At 33.5% G+C, this 10,561-nt stretch overlaps 1 non-coding gene across 1 annotated transcript; it reads left to right on the top strand.

Annotated features, from left to right (window-relative positions):
- Positions 1-9,286: 9,286 nt before the first annotated feature.
- LOC141548136 (U6 spliceosomal RNA) lies at positions 9,287-9,393 on the top strand. The gene has a single exon (XR_012483824.1). It is a non-coding gene; the product is annotated as a U6 spliceosomal RNA (small nuclear RNA).
- Positions 9,394-10,561: the final 1,168 nt, after the last annotated feature.

The raw sequence follows: 10,561 nt of genomic DNA, 5'->3' as shown, positions 1-10,561 counted from the left end.
AATTTTACTTTTAACTGAAACAAAGGAGGACTGAACATATTCCCAAAAAATTGTTTGGTATAGAAATGAGAATTATAGAATGAAACAAGTGCATTTTAAGATGTGTGTTTTAAGAATTTGTTTTCCTTGAGTGTATTTATTGCTTAGAAGGAAAAAAAAATGGAGAGATAGCATTGAGAGAAAGAGAGGACTGGTGCTAGTGATACAAAAAGAGAAAGAGAGAGTCTGAGACAGAGGAAGGGACATGATGTGGGTCAATGGAACATTAAACATGCACAAAAAGGAGGTTTAATCAATCAGTCAACATTCATTACACCCCTATGTACCAGGCACTGTGCTAAACACTGGGAAGCTAAGAGGGAAGCACTGAAGAATAGGATACCTGTGGAAATGATTTGAATTTATTATTTGCTGAAGTTATTATTTGCTATTTTAAATGTATATAATGTAGAATCATTTTAATGTAAAATTCCTTTTTTCTGTTCTTCCTGGAATGTGGAAATGCTAATATTTAATGATGTTTATCTAGTTCAGAAAGAAAAAGATAATGTAATTAAAATTCTCCAACATGCTTTTTGCCAATTAGACAAAAGTGTTTACAAACAGCTACACTATTTGTTTTCCTTGCCTCATCTTATTAAGGTTCTTTACTCCTTACCTCAATTTGAACCTCTTACTCAGAATCTGCCCTTTCAGTATATTATGAGTAAAGTCCTAACATTGGGGGTGGGGTGGGGGAACAATTTTAGGAAAGCAGAATCCTAAAATTTAAAATTAAAAGGAACCTATCGTGGGGGAGGGACAATGGGGAAGGTCATTTTCACACTCAGAATCTACTCCTAAAATCTAGAGACTAAATGTGTATAGAATTTAAGAATACCTTTTATATGATTTTAATAGATGGGTCCTCTATTAATTTGGATGCAATATTAGAATGAAACAAGACATTTGTAGACCAATCAGCAGTTAGCAAATAGAGATTTACTTAGCCATAGTATAGAAAGGATATTCAAAAAAAGATACTGTCACATTTAGTTTGGGTGTTTGGTCAACAGGATGGGGGTTGGTAATCTGACTTTGGGACGTGGCCAAGGTGCTGATTACATGTGGAGGAATTTTTTTTTTTTTTTTAATGTCCCTAAGTAACTGGAAAACCACATCGATGCAGCCACCATGAATCTGCAGACAAATCAGGCATTATCTGAGCCTCCATCTCTTCAATCAGTCTCATCTGGACTACAGTTATGGTATCCTTAAGGGAAAAAAAACAGTTTTATCTATTTGTGAGTCCTGGGGAAGACCTAGGTGGATGGTGGTCCCATCACACATGATAATAATTTACAAACATCACTCTCCATTTTTGTTCAAGTATTCATAAAAATATTCAGCAAATGTCAAACCACATAATAAATGTGTAACAAGAGTCAAGCAATGGTGATTTATGATTAAGATGTAGCAATAATACTGTAAGACAAGTATGCAAATTAGTAACACTCTAAAGGGACTTGAACAAAATCATGCAAATGTAGATGACTTCACTGAATAAATATAAAGAAAATTAGCATGTGAATAGACTGTTAGCTCAGAACAGCATGCTAATGAGCAGGAGCCAATATACTGAACCAATATACTGAATCAATCATTCCAGCAATAACAGTCTACATTTGTAATCCTAATCCTAAGAAGTATAGAGGGTTGATTATGATCTATAGAACATACATAGGACAATGTAGCAAAATAATATAACAAAGATAGATAAAAATAAAATAGACAATTCCAAGAAAATGTTTCTAAAATGAGCATCTGAAAGAAAAAAAAAAAAAAAAAAGAAAGAAAGAAAGAAGAAAAATTCCAGAAAAAAGAGAAAGGAAAATTAAAATTCTACTTAAAACTCATAATCATCTAAGAAAAAATATTTTTATAAGGTGAGTATCATCACAGTTATTATTCTTGTGCTACTGAGACAGACCTGCTTAAAAGAAAAGTGATTAATAAAAGGAAAAAAAAATTATTCTCCCATCTCAAGATAGAAAGAAATATATATATATTTCAACCATTTCAACCAATTTTTTCTCAGTTGATATTTTCTCTAATTGATCTGATCTCCTGAATCTTGAACTCTCATAGCTATAGAATTCAATAATTCATTGCTAATGGTTATGTGATGTGTTTGTTTATTTTTGATGGTAAGCATTTGATATAGCTTTATTCAATTTTGGGGTGGAGTTCCAGAAGGGCAATCTCAATGAAATTTAGTCCTCACTATCCCTCAGCACTTTGCAGATACCTCCTAAACAACACCCCTCCACACACTTTTTTGTTTCAGGTAACCTAGGCAGATTATTTCCTTCTAGGAATCCACTCCTTTATAGGAATACACTTCACTGCTCATCCATGAGCACTACCCATTTATGTTTCTTCCACTACAAGTTTAATTATTTTAATTTTATTATTATGTTTTGTTTTTATGTCACTACTCTTAGAATTATTTCTTATAGAAGACAATAAAAGTAGAAAATACATTTTTTGAAACTAATTATTGCCTTAACCAAACGGTATATATAGTGATCTTTACCCATAGTCTTTGGCAATACAAAGGAGAGACAGATGTCTTTTTATATCTTATTCAGAGACAAAGTTAATCATTATAATTACAAAGTATTCAGTTTTTACTCTTTTTTCCTTCCCATCATATTGTTGCAGTCATTGTGTACATTATTTCTCTGATTTGATTAAAAAAAAAAACTCTCTATTTATTCGTTTTGTTTACTCTATGTCATGAAGCAACTAAGTGGCAAAGTAGATAGAACATTGGCTTGGAATCAGGAAGGTTCATCTTCCTTAGTTCAAATCTAGCCTCAGGACACTTACTGGGTTTATGACGGTGGGAAAAATCACTTAATCCTGTTTGTCTCAGTTTCTTTATTTGTCAAATGAGCTAGAGAATTAAATGGCAAACTACTCTAGTATTTTTGGGAAGAAAACTTCAAATGGAGTCATGAAGAGTCAGACAAGAATGAAATAAGTAAACAACAAAAAGCATCTTTTCATAAATCTAGCCATATTGTTCCTTATAGTGCACTAAATAAATGCATTATAATTATTTAACCATACCCCAATTGATAGGCATCTACTTTGCTTTCAGTTCTTTGACACCATTAAATATGCCACTGTAAATATTCTGATATAGATGGGACCTATTTTCTGTCTTTGACCTTCTTGAGAGATGTCTAGCAATGGCAACTCTGGATCAAAGACTATGATCATTTTAGTTGTTTTCATTCTTAATTCTCATTTGTGTTCCTAAATTGGATCAATTCAGAGCTCACCAATGGTGTATTATTGTACTTTTATTTCCACAGTCCCTCTAATAATGACTATTTCCATCTTTTGTTATTTTTGTCAATGTCATAAACAGCATTAAAAATTTCAAATAAACATTTCAGAACAATGTTCAAGTAGCAGAATGAACCAACATTGCAGTTTGAGTTGATTTGTCCTCTTCCTCTCTTTTATTCTACTCTCTCCCTCTTCCCAACTAATCTGAAGAGGATGGGAAGAAATGAAAATTGAACAGTTTTGTTTTGTTTTTAAATAACAAGAACTTCTTTAGCAGAGCAGTCTATGGGAATAGAAGAAGAAAAAATCTCTGGGTTTGTAATCCACTTGATCTTGTTATCAGCAAACACTAGTTTTAGCCTAGTATAATCTTGACTGTGTAGCTGGGTTTAGCTACACCTTGATTCCACCAGGGACCTTGTGTCTACTGCTTTTCAACCCACATTTTGAGAATCTCTTTATGTTAATGTTTCTGCATTTGTGTGAAATTTTGATATTCCATTAAAATATGTGGTCATTTTTTGTGACATTGCCATATATAAATTGAAAAGATATATTCTTCTCCATTCCTATCCAATATCCTCCAGAGGTCTATTTTATCTAACTTTTCTAAGATTCCATTTATCTCCTTAATTTCTGTCTTATTTATTTTATGGTTATATTTATCTAAATATGAGAGGGATAAATTGAAGTCCACTACTAATATAGGTTTACTATATATTTCTTCCTGTAACTCATTTAAATTTTCCTTCAAGAATTTGTATATTATGCTTTTTGTTGAATTTGGCTGTAATCTTTTACTTAAATTTCTTGAGAGCAGGTGTTTTAGGTTGACTCTGACCCAGGCCACTTCCCTTGAAAATATTGGACAAAATGAACCCTCATAAGTTATTCAATAGGTAACAAAAAGAAATTTGTAGCCAGAAAATAATATTCAATAAGGTTAAGCATTGAGGCTCTCCAGCTAACCCACACTCCAATCTCTGAATATGGTGGTCAGCAGTCAATATTCAAGGAGAGTTTATGCAACTTTTAACAGTTGTTTTATACTTAGCTAACTAGGAAATTATGTCAATAGGCAGAACCTTTAGTGACCTAATTCAATCAAGTCTGGAGGATGGTTTAAAAACTTTTCAAGAAAAAATTAGCCTACCTTGAATAGGCATAGGGTGCTAAAATACTGCTCCCACAAAAGCATGGACTGTTTCATTTTGCCTTTGTACCCTTAATACAGTGTTTGGTCATAGTAGTCACTTTTTCAATGGATTGCTTTTAAACAGCTTATTCAATATTCTTATAGAGGTATAAAGCCAGTAACTAGTGAGAACCTAATAAAATTAGTCTTTTTGCATAGAAAATGCAATTCATTTGTTTTTTTTAAATAAATGGGCAAGGGAATTTTTAAATCATTAAGATTTCTTAGAGTCATACAACCAAGCCATAAAACCTAGGATTCAGCCTAAGGACCAATCTATGTATTGCTGCCTTCTTTTATGTTCCAGAATTTTAGTTTTCTTCTAATGTATTTAAATGATAAAATCAAAATAGTATTACAAGTCGATAATTATCTATTATCTATTATAGATAAATAATTATTCATATAATTTTTGTAAGAAATTTAGTGGCAATCTTAAGCACCATCTGCATGATCCATTATTACTGCCATCATCATATCATTATCATTGCCATGGTTATTGTCACCATCTCTGTCTCCATCATTGTCACCATTACCTTCACCACCATTGTCACCATCATCATCATTTCATCATCTCCTTCACATCATTGCCATTTTTACCATTTCAACCTTTATTGTCATCATAGTAAGAGCTAGTAGGGGCACCAGCCCAGAAGTCAAGAGGTCCTGAGTTCAAATTTAAACTCAGACATTTAATACTTTCTAGCTGTGTGACCCTGGGCAAGTCACTTAAACCCAATTGCCTCTGCAAAAAAAAAAAAAAAAAAAAAAATTAATTTAAAAAAAGAAAAAAAGAGTTAGTAGTAGAATTTGAACCTGGGTCTCACTGATTCCAAATCCTGAGAATTTTCTACTTTAAAAAAGGTTTTCCAATTTGGGTGTGGCATCTGTTGTTCAGATTCTTTGTGACCAATCAATACAAGGGACTACTTGCAATTATATTTAAACTGAGGCTGACACAAATGAAGACTCAAGTTGAATCCAGGTCTGTTTTCTTGGAGTCCATCTTCCTTTATGAGATGGATAGTAAGATAATCTTTTCTTTTTTCTTCTTTTTTTTTCCTCCTGTTTTTCTCTTTCTTGCTCTTTTTTTTTTTCTCTCTTCTTTCTCTTTCCAGATCAAAGCCATTTTAGGAAACTAGATTTTGCTACAACTCCCTCTTCCTGAAAAACTTTCCATTATCTTCCCTCTTCTTTCACTCAACATTTATTGAACTATATAATGTATTCTAATGGTGGCCTTTTGAAGACTATGCACACATTAGTTCACTGAAAGGTATGACTTTAATACTGGGAAATTTATGGAAGGAAGAAAGGCAAACACTTTTGCAGAAAGATATGTTTGCTTGAGTACTTTGTTGGGTAGATCAAACCACAATGAGTTGGCCCAACCTGCTTTACCCCAAGGTGTATTATTCAATTTGGTCAAACTTGGAACCAGATGAGGGGAAGGGAAGTACCCAAGTCTGCATAGGATTCAAGTCTAGGTTCAAAATTCAGTGGTCCAACATTCATAGTACCAACAAATTATCCCTAATTTCTCTTGAAATGCTAATGGTATAAAATTCACCATTTCTTTTTCCATGTTAATTAAAATTAGTTAAAAAAATTCTTATTTAAAATTTTAAGGCCTCTGTGAAGTATTTATACTTCTAAAAAAGTCCCCTTTCAAGGAGGAACATGGGGAAGAAGGTAAAGAAAAGATGAAAGCATTAAAATATCTGTTTCTCATTTTATGCTTCTGGATAAGAAGGGAGACAAAAAACAGACTGTAAGAAGAAAGCTTGAACCTCTGATGTTTCTTCAGCTCCATTGGTGATTTTATTTCTTAATTAGTCTGGGAACAAAAGACCTTTCTGTCTTACATCTGGTCTACTGTGCCACTATATATTATCCATATTTGCAACACAGACTTTTTATATTCTAATGAAAGTTTTATGGGGTAGAGATTTCATGAATCCATGTGTACGATCCACCAATGCAGATTACAATCCCTCTAGGCCTTCTTATCCTGTGTGATTTCTCTTCAAGTCCCCCTGGAAACATTCCATAGAGGATCAAACCAACATACTGAGGTTTTTCCTTTTTTATTATTATATGCAAACTAGCACAATTATACTATGCTTATCCACCCTGAGGCCAACTCAGTTTGAAGAATCCCTTCCTAGAACTTCCATATCATGAGAAGGCCCAGCCATAATGCTCACTCTTCTTTCCCAGCTCCTCCTCCAGTACGGTATACCTGTCCCATCCTTTTCTTGTTCCCCCTTCTGTTTGTCTCCTTATATTAGAATATAAATTCCTTGAGAGTATAGAGAAGCAACAGTACTGTTTTCTTGTTTTTGTATCCCCAGTACTTAGCACAGTTCCTAGAATAATCGGGACTTGGAATGTTTGGGGAGGAGTATTTCTTCCTCCCAATCCTCCCTCTCTTGCAACCTTCCAATTCAGCAATGTTTTTTACTTTGAAGTTCACTAGATCCACCTTTATCACCCAATCCACATTTTGATAGTGTCATATTTTCATTCTTTTCTGAATGAGTTAAGAGCCCAGCTCACTTTTTCACTATACCCTAATTTCTTCCCCCATTCTAGATTACCAGAATATACACAATGTTCCCTTAAATGCCATAAGTTTCTATTTCCTTAATGTACCCAACTCCATTCAGTTACACAGAGAGACCATCACATCCTCCATCTTACCATTACCCACAATTGCTTCACTTCCATGTTCTGGCTATACTTTGTCTCATTACTTTATTTAAAAACCTTATCATTTCCTTCCATTCCCTCCACTCATCAGTTCTGTCTCAGGTCATCTTCCACTCCCCTCTGCTCTTCTCCTTTTTCAATTTTCAACTTATTGATGAACCAGCTCAGATTTACATTGTCTCCTACTCTTGAATTTTTTGTTTCTTTTTCCTATGCCCACTCAAACTTTGTTAAACTTTAGCCTTAGATTACTCCCACCATCCATCTCCTTTGCTTCTATTCATGTGCTTCTAGAACTGGAGGAAATCCTGAAACCAAGCTGATTATGTCCATTACAAATTTATTCAAGCTAATTTCAACTATGCTCTCATTATAGCAAGACAAATACTCTCTTACTACCTAGAATATTCCCTAACCCATTCACCACAGCAGGTATTCCAAAATCTTCTATCTTCAAGGTGCTCCTATCATTCCTTCCATTCACCTTCTCTGCTAAAAACTTTACCTCTTATTTCACTGAGACATATTGAGGCTATTTGCCAAGGGCTGCCTTTTTATCCTCTTCCTCTTCACATCCCTCTGACATCATTCTTACTCCTCCCCCCATCTCTTTCATTCTAATATCTAATGATGAGGTAGCTCTTTTGCTTGCCAAGACCAACCCCTTGATCTCATTCTTCCCCACGTGTTTCAGTAGATTATGTCATTTCTTCCCATGTTCTTCAATAGATTGCTCCCACCGTAAAATCATGTTCTCTTCCTTTTCTGCTGCTTACAAACATATTCATGTCCCCCTCCATTCTTTTTTAAAAATAAATTATATTGACATATTTGCTTTTACATTGCTAAAAATTTTTCTTAGTACCCTACAATATTACCTCCACCCCCTACACTATCCTATATAACAAGTAATATTTTTAAGGAAACAAAGATAGAAAGAAAAAGGAAGGGAAAAATTAACAAAACTGATCAATTCATCAAAGAAGTTTTAAAATAAATGTGACATTCCACATCTGTGGACCTCTTACTACTACAAAGAAGTACAGGACAGGGGGAATATGTCTTCTCTTATTTCTTCCTTGGGGCTGAGCTTGTTCTTTGTAATTTTGCAGCATTCAGTCTTGATTGTCTAGTAGTGTTTATTCTTTCAGTTTCCATTGTTGTAGTCATTGTATATGTTGTTTCCTTTGCTCTACTTTATTCTCCATTTGTACACTTTCCATGGACTACTGTTTAATCATTTCCTAATTGATGGGAATGATTTTTTCAATTCTTTGCTACTACCAAAGTCTTATTATAAATATTTGGGGAAATATGGACAATTTCTTTTTTTTTTTCCTTTCAATATTTTATTTTTTCCCATTACACCTAAAACAATTTTTAACATTTTACATAAGAAAAATTTTAAATTCTGAATTCCAAATTCTTTCCTTTTTTCTCTCTTTTCTACCTTTATTGAGACAGCAAGTGATTTGATGTAGGTCATATATATACAGTCATGTAAAACATTTCCATATTAGTCATGTTGTAAAAGAAAACACAGATTTAAAACACACACACAAATAAAATAATACTATGCTTTAATCTGCATTCAGACTCCATCAATTCCTTTTTCTCAAAATAGATCCATTTTTCATCATAAGTCCTTCAGAATTATTTTGGATCATTGTATTGTTGAGAATAGTTAAGTCATTCACAATTGATAATCAGATAATATTGCTGTTATTGTGTACAATGTTCTCCTATTCTCCTTACTTCATTTTGTATCAACTCATATAAACTTTTCCAAGTTTTTCTGAAAGCATCTTGCTCATTATTTTGTATACACAATAGAATTCCTTTATAATCACATACCAAAACTTGGTTAACCATTCCCCAAACGATGACGACTCCTTAATTTCAAATTCTTTGTCATCACAAAAAGAGCTGCTATAAATATTTTTGTACAAATAGGTCCTTTTCCCTTTTAAAAATTTTATCCCTTTGAGATGCAAACCTAGTAATGCTATTGCTGGGACAAAAGTATAAGCAAGTATGCCTATACTTGCCTTGTCAGTGCATATACTAAAATTGGAATGATAAAGGGAAGATTAGCATGACCTCTGGGCAAGGATGACATGCAAATTTGAGAATTAGTCCCTGTTTTCTGCACTGTTGGTAAATGTGTGAACTAATCCAACCATTCTGAAGAACAATTTGGAGCTAGACCCAAAGAGCAACCAAACTGCATATACTTTTGTATATATATATATATTTTGGTTTTGGTTTTTTTTCTGATCAGTAACCCTGAGATATATGCTTGATAATGAGATCTCTGGGTTAAAGAATATAGATATTTAATTATTTTATTTTATTATTTTCCAAAATGGTTGCACTGATTCACAGTTTCATCAACAATGCACTTCAAGTGCTTATCTTCCCTCACCCCTTCCAACATTAACTATTCCTATCTTCCTATCATCAATTTGATGGATTTGAAGTGAAATCTCAGGGTTGTTTTGATTTGCATTTTACTAATTATTAATGACTTGGAACATTCTTTCTTACAGTTTCTAACACTTTTACAGTCTTCTTTTGAGACATCTTTCTCATATCCTTTGATCTTTTATCTACTAGAGAATGACTTTTGGTTTCAGATATACACACATGCACACATATATACATATGATACACAATGTGCCCACCACCTATTGTCTCATTTTTCTCCTCACCTTCTCTTCATCTCTTTTAAATTCTCTTCAATCTTTCTTCCAAACTTATCATTTAATTGAAGCTGCTCTCTCCAAAGTCACCAATGACTTTTTAATTGTCAAATCTAATGGCCATGTACCAATTTTTATTCCTCTTGACCTCCTTGAAGCATTGGACACAGTTGACCACTTTTTTTTTATAAATGGTTTTTGCTGACTATGCCTCCTCTTGGTTCTTCACTTACTTGTCTCTTCAGCTTCTTTTACTGTATTTTCTTTAACTGAAGGTCTTCTCCAAGACTCTGTCCTATACCCTTTTCTCTGCTTTCTCTCTACTATTTTCCTTGTAATTACATCAATTTCCATGGAATCATCACTATACTGATGATTCCAGCTATTCATGCATCCAGAGTCTCTCTTCAGAACTATTTGAAGATTCTTTCACACAATATCTCTCATCTTTTTGCTTTTGCACCAGCTGTTCCCCATGCCTGTTAGCCTCTCCTTTCCAACCTTTAATTCTTAGAATTTCATCTTCTTTTAAGACTTTGCTACACCCTCCAGGAAGCTTTTCCAAGTCTTCCAGCTGCTAATACCATCTCCTTTAAAGTTTCTTTGCATCTGC

Source organism: Sminthopsis crassicaudata, chromosome 6 (assembly GCF_048593235.1).
Source record: "Sminthopsis crassicaudata isolate SCR6 chromosome 6, ASM4859323v1, whole genome shotgun sequence".
Classification (NCBI taxonomy): Eukaryota; Metazoa; Chordata; class Mammalia; order Dasyuromorphia; family Dasyuridae; genus Sminthopsis; species Sminthopsis crassicaudata.
This window is presented reverse-complemented; position numbering and strand designations above follow the sequence as displayed.